The 13758-nt window shown below is 42.0% G+C and overlaps 1 non-coding gene across 1 annotated transcript; it reads left to right on the top strand.

Annotated features, from left to right (window-relative positions):
- The first annotated feature begins 10923 nt into the window (after window positions 1-10923).
- On the top strand, window positions 10924-10995 carry trnah-gug (transfer RNA histidin (anticodon GUG)). The gene has a single exon. It is a non-coding gene; the product is annotated as a tRNA-His (tRNA).
- The last annotated feature ends 2763 nt before the right edge of the window (window positions 10996-13758 follow it).

Below are 13758 nucleotides of genomic sequence, written 5' to 3'. Positions count from 1 at the left end.
TTCAATGTGTGTCGAATTGGATCATATCCATAATAAACAAGGTCATAATTGTATTATGAAATATACATTTTTGATTCTCTTTGGGGGCGGCAAGGTGGTGGACTGGTTAGCACGTCAGCCTCACAGTGCAGATGTGCAGTGTTGGATTCCGGCTCCGGCCTTCCTCTGGGGGGTTTGCATGTTTTCCCTGTACTTGCGTGGGTTTTCTCCTGGTACTCCGGTTTCCTCCCATATTCCCAAAACATGTGTGGCATGTTAATGGAACACTCTAAATTGTCCAGAGGTGTAAGTGTGAGCGCAGATGGTTGTTTGTCTATGTGCGCACTGCGATTGGCTGGCAACTAGTTCAGGGAGTCGCCCGCCTACTGCCTGAAGACAGCTGGGACCTTTGTGAGGGAAAGCGGGTCAGAAAATGGATGGATGGATAGATGGATGATTGTCTTTGTTATGTCATTTTTAATAGTTTGAATGCATTTGGAACATATAGGGTGGGTCTGAAATCCCCCCACAATAAACCAGGGTGCTGTATGAAATTCTGGATGTAGTGTCTTAAATGTTTGGGCTTCGGAGGATCTCTTTTTTTGGGGGGGAGGAGAAAAGGTAGCCGTGTCACTCTTCCTGTTGGACGGATTGTCCGCAAATGTAGTTTGGCGAAAAGGTAGTATCTCAATAGTCATAGGTGTAGCCATGCTATGTGAGCACCTGGGGGAAGCTTTGACATCATGCACCACCTTTTAGCTGGCGCATCCTTCAAACACATCTCGGGGCTTGGCTGCGTGGCTGAAGTCGGCCAAGCTGCTGTTACTGTTGTTGTTGTTGTTGAGCAACAAGTTGGGAAGGGTGGGCAATAGGGAGGGGTTGGACAGTTGGACCTGCTTTTAAAAGTTAACAGAATGTCAAAGTAACCTCACCTAGAAAGCTTGGAGTGCATTATAGGTTATGGAGTGTTACTATAAGACAAAATTTGTTATTGATAACATTGACCCATGATTAAAAGGTTCAGAGGTCTTGAATTACTTGCTTTTAAAAATGTGTATGTTGGCTACGTTACATTGCCTTTACTATTACAGTACTTTTAAAACTCAGAGGTTAACTTCACTTGAGACTTTCATGCTCATAAAAAATGGGATGTTAACTTAAAAAATAGTGTCTAAAAAGTTGACCATATTAACTTCATTGGATGCTTTAATAAAATATCCTTTATTTGTGCCGCAATGGGGAAATTTACAGTCAGAGTTCAGAAAGGAAAACACTGGGTAGGGAGAGGGAAAAAGAGCCACGCTCGAACTATCCTCTTCTGAGGATAATTTAAGTCCAGGACAAAAAAAAGACCCTAGCACAGTGGTCCTCAACTAGAAATGCTGTCGGTCCACTTTTTTTTTTTTTTTAAAGACCTAGGTCCGGTCCCATGCACAACGGTCATGGGGAGCAGGGCAATATGCCCATTTAGTATGGTCAAGCTAAGCTTATACAAATCAACACTCCTCACAACCAACCAATAATGGGGTGCATGAAAATAACAATTATTCACTTTGCCAGTACACAGCAAATAATGAGGGGTATTGTGTTGAGGCACAGGAACTCTTTTATTTTGTTAAGTTGAGCCTGCTTAATAATAAAAATGTCTTATTTCCCTAAAAGGGCTATTTCTATTTTAACTTTGTTAAACAGTAGTTGTAATTTTCCCATTAATTTAACAAAAACAAAACAAAATACTAATTTTACCAAAATAGATACTAAACATAAAAACAAAAATATCATTTTCATTTGTACAATTCCCCTTTTCACATCCCTTCTGAAATCACTTAAAAAATATATCAGAAGAGGAGTTAAGAACCATTTTAAATACTGACACAAGGGAGCACAAGAATGTGCAGTGCTTTTCTTTCACTATAGGTGAATGCAATGTCTGAGGCATGCAAATATTATTTGAGGACGCCATTAGGATGTTCATTTTCCATGTTGCGGTGTTCTGCTATTAAACAGCTGCAAAGTAGACGGCAGCAGAACTGCACACAATCGAAACCTCCCGCGATTCGTTTTGTCTAATTGTCTGTGTGCGGCTCTCCTGGGCTGAAGCTGTGAGCACAATGTGGCGTCGCGCATGCGTCTGTTTCCTGACACAATCATCCATTTTGAATGGGTGCTGACGCTTATGTATGGACACACCTTAAGTTCAGAGGAGCCAATCAGCGCATCGTTATCGCCGACATGCCCTGCTCAGGCAGGGTCTCGAGTGAGTCAAATATTATACACACAAAGTCGCGCTGCCGCGGTCCCCTGCATTACATCTGTTAGTGCACGCAAAGAATACAACGGATAAATTTAACAAGCGATCGCGGTAATGCGCAGATTATAGTCCACAAATATAAAATGTATAACGTAAAAATCAATTTATAAATTATTTTATACAATTTGCCGAGGGTCCGGACAGAGGAGGTCCGGACCGAGGAGGTCGGCGGTCCGGACAGAGGAGGTCGGCGGTCCGGTCGTGGATCGCGGTCCGCCAGTTGAGGAAGAGGGCCCTAGCACATAAATAAGCATATGACAGTTACAACAAGTCACAAGACATAACATGTAATGAGGGGGCGGATAAAGGGGGAGGGCCGACCGCGACGCGGCCCGTCCGACCAGCTGCACGGTCCACCGAGCGCTCCGCAAATCATTCCACGTCGCGGGGGAAAAGAATAGGAACGACAAAGACGGTGATGATAAGGATGTGTATACGCGTGTGATTGTCTGGTTGTGTATGTGTGAACAGGCCGCAGTTGCTTCGTCAAGGTCTGCTCATGAAGACAGTCCTGGCTTATCAGTCCATGGTCGAGAAAGAGAGGGTGATGGTGGGGTCACTAGCTTTCGTGAATACCTTCCATCGAGGGGAAAGGGGTCCAAATAGCGTTGTTTGTTTTGGAGGGACGGCCGCCAACAATTCCAGGTGGCCTTGAGTCCGTGGCTGTATCCCTTCACTGGTGCCGATCAGCCAAATCCTCAATTCCTTTTTGAAGCGAGAATTCCAACTTCTCCGTTACTGTCGATCGTACGGAGACGCTCCAGAACCGCAATTGCGGTTGAGCTCAGTCACCGCTTGTGTCTGAGAGATGTAACTAAAAAAAAAAAACAACGATAAATGAATTATCCAATAGAATTGTCTATACAGAGTAGGAAATCCTGAATATTAACTTCATTGGGGACTTTAGTGTTTACAAAAACCTGTATGTTATATTCCTAACATTGTCGATCATCATCGCTACATTGGAGATTTTAACGTTTCAAACAGGTTTTTTCAACTTAATGCCTTTAAACAGTATGTTGGCTTCATTGAAAACTTGCTTATAAAATGTGTGTTAAATTCAAAAATTCTTCTTTAAAACTGTCAACAAAAACCTTTTTGTTGGTTTCATTGGAAACCTCATAACATTTTTATAGAATGTCAATAAAGGCGCCTGTTAGCCTTTTTAGAGACTTTAAAAATGGTATTTGAAACATGCGTTCACTTCATAAGCGTCTTGCCGATTTGAAAAGGACACCCCCATTTCCCACACACACCTCTACCAGAAACCACTCTACCCCCCCACCCCCACCCTCTTTTTCTCCACTACAGATCCATGAACAGGCCGTGAGACGGCTCTTCAAGCAGCAAAAGATCAAGAAAGCTCCGGGGCCCGACAAGGAGTCCCCCTCCTGCCTGAAAGTCTGCGCTGACCAGCTGGCTCCGGTCTTCACACAAATCTTCAACAGATCCCTGGAGCTGTGTGAGGTCCCATCCTGCTTCAAACAGTCTACCATCATCCCAGTTCCCAAGAAATCGGCAACATCGGAACTGAACGACTATAGGCCTGTCGCCCTAACGTCTGTGGTCATGAAGTCCTTTGAACGCCTTGTGCTGAACCACCTAAAGAACGTCACTGGACCCCTGCTGGACCCTCTCCAGTTTGCTTACTGGCCAAACAGTTCTGTGGAAGACGCAGTCAACATAGGTCTGCACTACATCCTCAAGCACCTCGACAGCACAGGGACCTACGCAAGGATTCTGTTTGTGGATTTCAGCTCTGCGTTCAACACCATCATCCCGGAACTCCTCACCCACAAACTACTCCACCTCGGCGTGTCCCTTACGATCTGCCAGTGGATCCTCAGCTTCCTGATGGGACGGACACAACAGGTGAGACTGGGAGCAACAACATCATCAATACGCACCACCAGCACTGGAGCCCCACAGGGATGTGTCCTCTCGCCACTGCTCTTCTCTCTCTACACAAACGCTGGAGCTCTGGTGCGGCCGACACAACCTCAGGCTGAACACGCTCAAGACTGTAGAGATGATCGTGGACTTCAGGAAACATTCTTCTCCTCAGTTGCCCCTCACACTATCCAACTGCCCTGTGTCAACCGTCGAGACCTTCAAGTTCCTGGGAATCACAGTCTCCCAGGACATGAAGTGGGAAGTCAACACCATCTCCATCCTGAAAAGGGCCCGGCAGCGGATGTACTTCCTGAGGCTGCTGAGGAAGCATGGCCTGCCACAAGAGGTGCTACGACAGTTCTACACGGCAGTCATCGCATCAATCCTGTGTTCTTCCATCACGGTTTGGTTTGGGGCCGCCACAAAAAAGGACAAAATCCGACTTCAACGGACAGTTAGGACGGCAGAAAAAAATGTTGGCACCACCCTACCCACTCTTGAGGACTTGCACACTGCAAGAATCAAGACAAGGGCACGGAAAATCCTCCTGGCCTGCCCACCACCTTTTTCAGCCACTCCCCTCAGGCAGACGCTACAGATCCATGCGCACCAAATCCAGTAGACACTTAAACAGCTTCTTCCCTCTAGCCATTAACTCCTTAAACAGTCACTGACATTGTCACTCTTCTTGCACCACAAAATGGTACTACAAAACTACTGGTTACTCTAAAATGGTTCATTTAAGGTTCAATGTTTTTGTTGTTTACGATGATACTAGTGCAGCGTGTTATACCGGAGACAAATTCCGTGTGTGTTCTACATACTTGGCCAATAAAGATGATTCTGATTCTGATTCTGATTAAAAAGCTTCATTTGAGACTTTAATGTTTATAAAAACTTGCTTCATTGGAGCCTAAGACATGCTAACAACCAATAAGGAGAATGAGGATTTCCTTGTACACGGGAAGACGAGAATGTTAAAAAAGAAAAAAATGGAACTTGAGGATTCAATAATAGCTATGTTAAACTTTAGCAAGTTTGTTGATTTTTGTCATTTCAAGCTGTGTATCCCCAAATGTCAAAAATGTTGAAAGTAGTCGTGGTTAAGTGGCCACCCAGGAACAAGATACAGCACACTGAGTCGATGCCATGCAGCGGAAATTGTGCGGAAGCAGTAAGCAGAAAGAAAATGAGGGACTTACAGCACATCACAAGTTCAAGTAAAACAGAAGTCACAGTTTAGGTGCCGCCTTCCTTCACTGCCATGTGAACTTGTTGTTCTCGCAGATCTTCATCGAGAGCGCGGAAGCGAAACTACTCTAAATGATGGCGGAGGAAGTGGGCCTGAGGTTTCACATGTGACCAAGGACAATAAGCGGCACCACAACCCTGACATTTTACCCACATGAGCCGACGTTGTCCTCATGATAAAGAATTACAGCAGTAACTCAACAGCCCTGTTCACGGCGTTCTGTTTTGGATGGACTTGCTCATGCAAATGAGCTACTCGTACTCATCTTGCATCTTTCTCCTGTGGGGTGTGACAATATGAGTATAACATTATGAGATACTAATCAATGCTTATCAGCTCCTTTTTGCAAGTTGGCTGCATCATTCGTTTTTTTTCTGGCAGAAATGTGAGGATAGCAACTCCAATTGAACAAAAGGATACTTGCACCTCACATTCACATTTATTTTTGTTTAAAAATCAAAAAACATTTTTGATCCAATTACTTGATTGATGCGATAATTGTTAGAATAACCTATTTAAACAATATTCATGAGTCGCGGTGTTTATTTTTTATTAATTATCAATCAAGGAAGGCTTAAAGTGCAGTTACTGTGATAACTGTTATCATTTTGGTCATGATAATCGTGACCGTTCCAACTCTAACAAGCAATGTAAAAAATGTTTGGGGGGGGGGGTTAAAATAAAAAGTTGCTTGAATGCTTCCATACTTAATTTCCAACTTGGGAGTGGAGGAGAACCTGGCACTACATTCTTAAGCACTATCCAAAACTAAAATGAACATTTTTAAGATGACATTTAAGATTTTAAAAAGGTACATTATCTTAACTCTGAGGGTTTTTGTTTGTTTGTTTGTTTGTTTGTTTGTTTGTTTGTTTGTTTGTTTGTGGGGGTATCATCTACATCAGGGGTGCCCAAACTTTTTGGATCGAAGATCTACTTTTTGATCAACTAACCTCACGGGATCTACCCTTACCGGCGCGCGCACGCACACACACACACACAAATTAAAGATTTACCTGCTTTATTTTATTTTTTAAATATATTTTTTGTGAAAATGAGACTAAATAATGTGCAGTGTATATTAACACAAAAAATATATTACTAACATGTATAAAGACACACAAATGGTTGTTTGGTTTTTTTCTTCTCGACACTCCTCGGATCTAGTTGGGACCTGTCTTAGATCTACCTGTAGATCAGGATCTACCTAATGGGCACCCCTGGTCTACATTGTAGAAGACAAGAAGACTACAACTACACATAACGGGCTTTATTCAAATCCATTCACATAAAAACATCTCCGGGTGTCAAGTACATTTTTACCAATCAGAAGCTTAAAAAAAAAGACACAATCCGTAAACGGACGAGGTGGTGAATCCCACAAATGTAGACTCAGATAAACGACGGTACGAAAAATATTTATTGACAGAAATATGAAGGACCGACAGTGTAAACAGAAAGCGCTGGCAACACAGAACCAGGAGAAGCCAATCTGAACAAAAAAAAAAACACTTGCAAAAGGCCAGTTAATCTAGAATGCCAAAAAATACACAAAACAAAGAGGCATAAATCAAATTACACGAAACTTGAATCATCCAATAATAACAAGGAATCGGAAATACTAAATAAGAAACTATGGAAGCAATAGCGACTACATACATGGATGCTACAGCTTCTGGTTGACTTTGAAAATCAGCTCGTAGCCGATGTGTGCGCATTTTGAGCATGACGTCTCTGATCCACTGGTGAAAGGACACTTTGATTCTCTCCTCTTTCATCTGAAACTGCTTTAAACAACAAAGCGTTGAGGGAAAAGTGGTTAGGATTGCACGACTGTCCGCGTTTTATGTTATGTTGTGTTAATTTTACTTATGTTAACTGTTTTGTAAAGCGGTTTGTTACAGCTGCAGCTGTTGTGAAAGCGCTATATAAATCAGGATGTATTGTTTGTATGAACATGGAGTCTAGAAATTATCTCTTGAGGAACCACCAAACAAGGTCAATAATCCGACAAGAGACATGGGATCTTGGCAGTCCTTAAAAAATGGCTTAATCATGATAATCAAATTGGCAGCAGGCGTGCACACTGGAAGAGAAGCCTTCCACTGCCACCTGCTGGAGAAATACAGGAACAGGCTCATGGACAAAAAAAATAAATAACGTCATCTGATTGGTCACCTCCATTATTTTATGCACACTTGGTTAAATATAAAGGTGCAACTATAAAGTGATTTTTAAATATCGCTGCTCAAATTAATCGACACCTAATTTAATCGTTTAGAGCAGTGGTCACCAATCATGGATCTGTTGTTTTGAGACTCTTTGAATTGAAGAAAAGAATGCTGGCTGTGCTGGACTCAACTGGTCCATCATTCCTATTAAACCACATTTTTCTGCGTCAGCTTCCTGTGCCGGTGCACACTGTACCAGCCAACCCCCCCCCCCCAAAAAAAAACCCCCCAAAAAACCCAAAAACCTACGGTGTCCTTGGTGTGGGGGTGGATGGTGTTTTTCTTACTAATTGCTAACACTCCATCCATGCGCTGGTCCCCAACCAGGACAACTGGATCCCATTGCCACCCCTGGATGACACGACAAACACGGCAGGTTTGGTGATGGCAAATGTGCCAATGGGTTGGGTTCCAACCATGTCAGGTTTTGTGCCAAGGCCAAGCAGTGTCGCAAACCTTGTAGTTTCAAGGGACCAGGAAAACGCTCATTAGCAGCCATGGGTGCTGGCCAGGACAGCAGGCTGTTATTTCTTCCCAACTCCAAAATGGGCCAAAGTCTGCTGGTGGACATGGACGCTCAGCGCAACATCCGACTGGCACAGTTGGTAGACATCACGCTGCTAATAGTAGCCCCAAACGTACATGTGGTACTGGGTTGGGTATGTGGAGGTGTGTTTTGATGCAAGGTGTTTCTGCTGTGAGTTTGTTATGGCCTCTGTATCTACAGTTTGCATACCTGTCAACTCATACGGTTTAGCCATAGTTCATACAGCTTTTTTGGTGAATCTTACGTATATGGCCGTATCGCACAAATCATACAGATTCTGAAAATTTCTGGGTTTTTTTCACCAACTCCAAATTATTTGGAGTTGGTGAAAAAAGTAACGCAGGAATACAACTCTGAACACAGTAATGCCACTAAGTAGAATGATGATTAGGCATTAACCACACATTGTATTATGGAGATTAACAATAAATATCATTGAAAATTTCGTGAGTTTTTTTTCTGCCATTATTTTGACATATAACATGCTTTGGTATGTTATAAGGATTTTTTGCTCTTTATAAGGATTTTTTGGTAGTTTATACAGGTTGGCGCTCCGAAAAGTTGACAGGTATGAGTATGTCACTGCCACACACAAGACCCTGGCAGATATTGACGTTCGCATGTCGAAAGGCAAGTCTCTCCTCGGTCCACCAGAAGCAGTGTTGCTGTCTCAGTCGATAACATAGTACAGTGGTACTTCTACTTATGTACGTCTCTTCATATGAAATTTAAATCAAGTTACAAAGCCTCAACAGGAAAATATTGCCTGTACTTACGAAATAAATTTCAAGTTTTGAAAGGTAAAAATCCAGTACGTACATGCTGCTGCTCGCAGCTCCGAGTTTCCTGAACACAACATACTTTTGGCTGCTATGCCATTGGCTACTACCGAGCATCATCCTGGCATCCCATTGGGTAAGAGGGATCTCTACCGTCTGTGGCAATGCGTTTAAATAGATAGATGAGTGTCTATGAAGCGTCCTCAACATTCGCCCCTTGGGCCATGAGGCCCCGATAGTTTTATGTAAATGTAAATCACCCGTAAAAAGTGTTCAGCAGTCAGGCAATCGCTTACGATGCTGATGTTTGCCTTGGACATCTTCGAAGGATTGTTAAAAGCAGACAAAAACGTCCTTAGATCGGTTCGTGACAAAACACCAGGCAGAAGCCCATTGTGACGGAGAACATAAACTAAAGACGGCAAAAAATAGTAAGGACTCGGTTAAAAGTTAAATGACCCATCATTTTTATTCATCTCTCTGTTCTTTGTTTTTTTTTACATTATCTCTCATTTATTGTGCAAAAATCTAATTGTAACATGCATTTGTTACATATTTTAATGCATTTTTAAGATGTAGAAAACATTTCTGTCTGATTTTTTTTTGGGGGGGGGGCTTGGAACGGATGCAGGGTTGCAAACTTTTTGGACCGATCGATCCGTTACCGCGCACGCACATACACACGCACGCCATGATGAGGACTGACACGGAGGCATGGACGCAGTTTTGCAGCCTATTAACTATCGTAGCTCACACGTAACGTTTTAAAGTGCTTCCCTCGTCCCTCCAGATTCCTATTCTTTGTCCGTTTCCTCGGTCAATTGTACACGAAACAAACTCTGAATAATAATAATGATAACGATAAAGGATAAAGTGCGCAACAACTCTGATCACAAGCTGCAATTGCAGACTGCTGAGCACAAACAAGTAGTGACGTTGACGTGTCGTTCACGAACGAACCGGCTCTTAGAAGTGAACGACAGGAGCCGGCTCGTAATAGGGAGGCGCTCCAAATAGTAGCCGTCTTTTTTTCTCCTGTTTTTTCCCCTCCTTCGGTTAAAGCCGCACGTGATACCCAAATGGTAGAAGAGGGAGGGGAGGGTTATACACGCACACGCACACGCACACACACACACACACACACACACACACACACACACACACACACACACACACACACACACACACACACACACACGCGCACACGCGCACACTGCAGTGACGAGTAGGGGGGAGGAGTTAGACACAACAGCAGCACACTGTGAGCAACACACGAACAGGAGAGACAGAGAGACGAGAGAACTCGATACGCTACAGAGAAAAAACAACACGGTGCAAAGTGGAAAGGCGAGAAAATGGATAGGAAATGCAGTGAAATTTGGACTAATTTCAACCTAATTGATAGTTCAAAGTGAGTTCAAAAAAGATATCTTATCTTATCTTAAAAAATACGAAACTTAAAAGAGACCACACGATGAATTCATTGTTTTTCAAAGAGGAAAGAAATTTGGTATACTGTACATAGAGCACATTTGACAGTAAAGCTGACTTGACTTGAAAATGATTAAAAATAATAACATCTTGACTTTTTTGTTGATATTGATGACGTACAGTAATTTCCCCGAGGAAGTTGCCACTTTTTAAAACAATATTTTTCTAATATTTACTCAAGGTATTTTTACTGTCTGTTTTTCGTGTAAGATGACATTTCTCTGTTTTATTAAAACCTTTTCTGTCTGCTTTTGAAGTTTGTTTTTCAAGGAAGTTGACGATTTTTAAAATTAATTTATTTCGAAATCCGACAGATATGTAATTTGTTATGCTGAGAAAGAAAGAACAAATTTGATCCTCATATGGTTGAAATTTATACGTTTCGAGCTTGGTATTTGCATAGCTCCTATTTATAGGTTATTTAGCGACTGACGTGTACCGCCGTGATCGTATAGTGGTTAGTACTCTGCGTTGTGGCCGCAGCAACCCCGGTTCGAATCCGGGTCACGGCATTTTTATTACCCATCAAATAAAAAAATGTTGCTTTCGGGAATCATTTTTTATGTTGAGGGCGACTTTCACGAAATTTTGCCTTCTCTGAATACGAACACTGTGGAGAAACGTGCGGTCCTTCTGCAACCTTCGAATACAACGGATCAGGAGTCACTGAAGCGTGGAAAGTAGCCTATTATTTTGCAAAGACTTGGTATGTTAAACTTCACTACGGATACTTATTTGCACACTTGTCTTGTCTCTGCTGTTTTTCTTACTGTGTTAGAAGGACAACATGATTGACCCACAGCATGAGACGTTGGTTTGGCAAAGCCTGATTGATGTAAAATAATACTTTCTTTCTTGGTTACTGAATTGAATGCACAATTTCTCAACCTCATTGGATGTTGAATAGTGGTCCTGCAGTCCTCATCCCGATTGAGTTGTTATAAACCTGCCTGTAAAAGATGCAATCGTGTCCAGCTGGCAGCTGCAGACTCGGAGGAGGTAGCTTCAGGCAATGGTAGACATAGGCAGGAAGTGGCTGTGGTAAGTTTAGGCAAATGGATTTTCAAAATAAAGTCCCGAAGTACGTTCGACGGCATTCATTCATTCATTCATCTTCCGAGCCGCTTGATCCTCACTAGGGTCGTGGGGGGTGCTGGAGCCTATCCCAGCTGTCTCCGGGCAGTAGGCGGGGGACACCCTGAATCGGTTGCCAGCCAATGGCAGGGCACACAGAGACGAACAACCATTCGCACTCACACTCACACCTAGGGACAATTTAGAGTGTTCAATCAGCCTGCCACGCATGTCTTTGGAATGTGGGAGGAAACCGGAGCACCCGGAGAAAACCCACGCAGGCCCGGGGAGAACATGCAAACTCCACACAGGGAGGCCGGAGCTGGAATCGAACCCGGTACCTCTGCAGTGTGAAGCCGACATGCTAACCACTGGGTTACCGGGCCGCCCTGTACGACTGCATATGAAAGTGAAATGTTCATTAATTCTAATAGGGATTTTAAATTGTCCCAAAGTATATACGACTGCATATGAAAGTGAAATGTTCATTAATTGTAATCGGGAATATACACGACTGCAAATGAAAGTGAAATGTTCATTAATTCTAATAGGGAATTTAAATTGTTTTATCTTTCTTTAAAAATTAAGTTAGGATTATTACTATTTTTTTTTATCAAACTAATTTGAGATAGAATTACTTTGACTTATTTCATTACCTACTTTGCAATACAACTAAAATTAGTAGCTTTTAGACTCCGTGGTTAACATAATAGGTTTGACGAGTAGACTCAATAATTCATAAGGTTTTAAAATAATATAATTACAAAACACCTGGCTTTTTATGCATTATAATAAATAACACAAATTCTGAAAATATCAATATCACACAACTTCAAACCAGCATGTATGAAGCTTGATGGAACTGTTCTTATAAAAAAAAAAAGTATTTTTGAAAAAACACTTTATTGCTCACTCACTCACTTCCCTAGTTGTCGCAACTCCTTTTCAATCCTCTGCTCAAATTCCTCTCTTTCACTGAAAGATGGTTATATAACATGAAATACAAACGAAACTGAAATGTTTTGAAATGCATTATTTGGGACACGAGAAAGAGAGTAAGGATTTCATTGCATTTTAGTTGAAATAGAATTAGACAGTTTACTCTTGTGTATAACGTTTGTCCAACAATAAATAAGTGTTCGGCATGTGCCACTGAGACCTTGTGGGTCACGACGAAACCATAAATAATAGTCGCAAAAATAGTCGTTGCGTGTTTTCCCCAGTGCTTTTTAAAGTCACAAAGTCACAGGGAAAAAAAACAATGTGACGTAAAATTCTGCATGAGCACAGATGCATTTAAATCTAATATTTTAAACTGATTAACATGACACAATGCGCAGTCAATTTTTATTAGAATGCACATATTTTCCGCATTTAGCACTTCTTTGACGTAGCCTTTAAAAATCACCAGTATTTTACCCATTCACAAAGATACATATATTCATCCGAAATTAAATTGTTAATGTCAACGTCGTTTTGACATTATGATCTGATAAATAAAAAACTAGGCGTGCGAAAACATTTCATCCTCACTTACGCTATATATTCTATCGTCGAGAGAATGTGAGTGCAGCCGGGATTCAAGTTCACAAAGTTTTCATTGATGCTCGTCGACTCAATAGTACCGTCGTTAGTTGTAGTAATAGTAATAGTTGTTGTCGTGCATTAAAATAACACAACTCCGTTTTACTTTAAGGTTGATTTTGCTGTTAAATTATCTTACAATTACAGTGCCTTTTAAACCTTTTAAGACCCAGTTACTTGCCTAAACCTACCTTTCCCTGAATCGGCCTCCTCCGGGTCTGCAGCTGGACGCTTCTCAAAAGATGACGACATAATTGTCAATTCCTCACATTAGTCAGCAGGTGGTGTCTTTTGTTTTAAAGTGAAGGTTAAAATGAAATGGAGAACATTTTTATTATCGTTCACAAATTCTTACAAATATTAACTGAACAGACAGAAAGGTCAAGTTTAGATGAATATTCACGAACATCCTTGGAAATGCGATGGAAACTGGAAAAACACGTTCCATTTTTTCTCTAAACAGACTACATCTATCTATCTATCCATCTATCATCCATTTTCCGATCCGCATTATCCTCACAAGTGTGGCGGGGGCTGCTGGCGCTTATCCCAGCCATCTTCGGGCAGTAGGTGGAGGGGGGCGGGGGGTTTGCACCGGTTGCCAGCCAAGTGCAGGG

The sequence above is a fragment of the Hippocampus zosterae genome, chromosome 8 (assembly GCF_025434085.1).
Source record: "Hippocampus zosterae strain Florida chromosome 8, ASM2543408v3, whole genome shotgun sequence".
In the NCBI taxonomy this organism is placed as follows: Eukaryota; Metazoa; Chordata; class Actinopteri; order Syngnathiformes; family Syngnathidae; genus Hippocampus; species Hippocampus zosterae.
The sequence above is the reverse complement of the archived record's forward strand: the minus strand, read 5'-3'. Positions and strand labels throughout refer to the sequence as shown.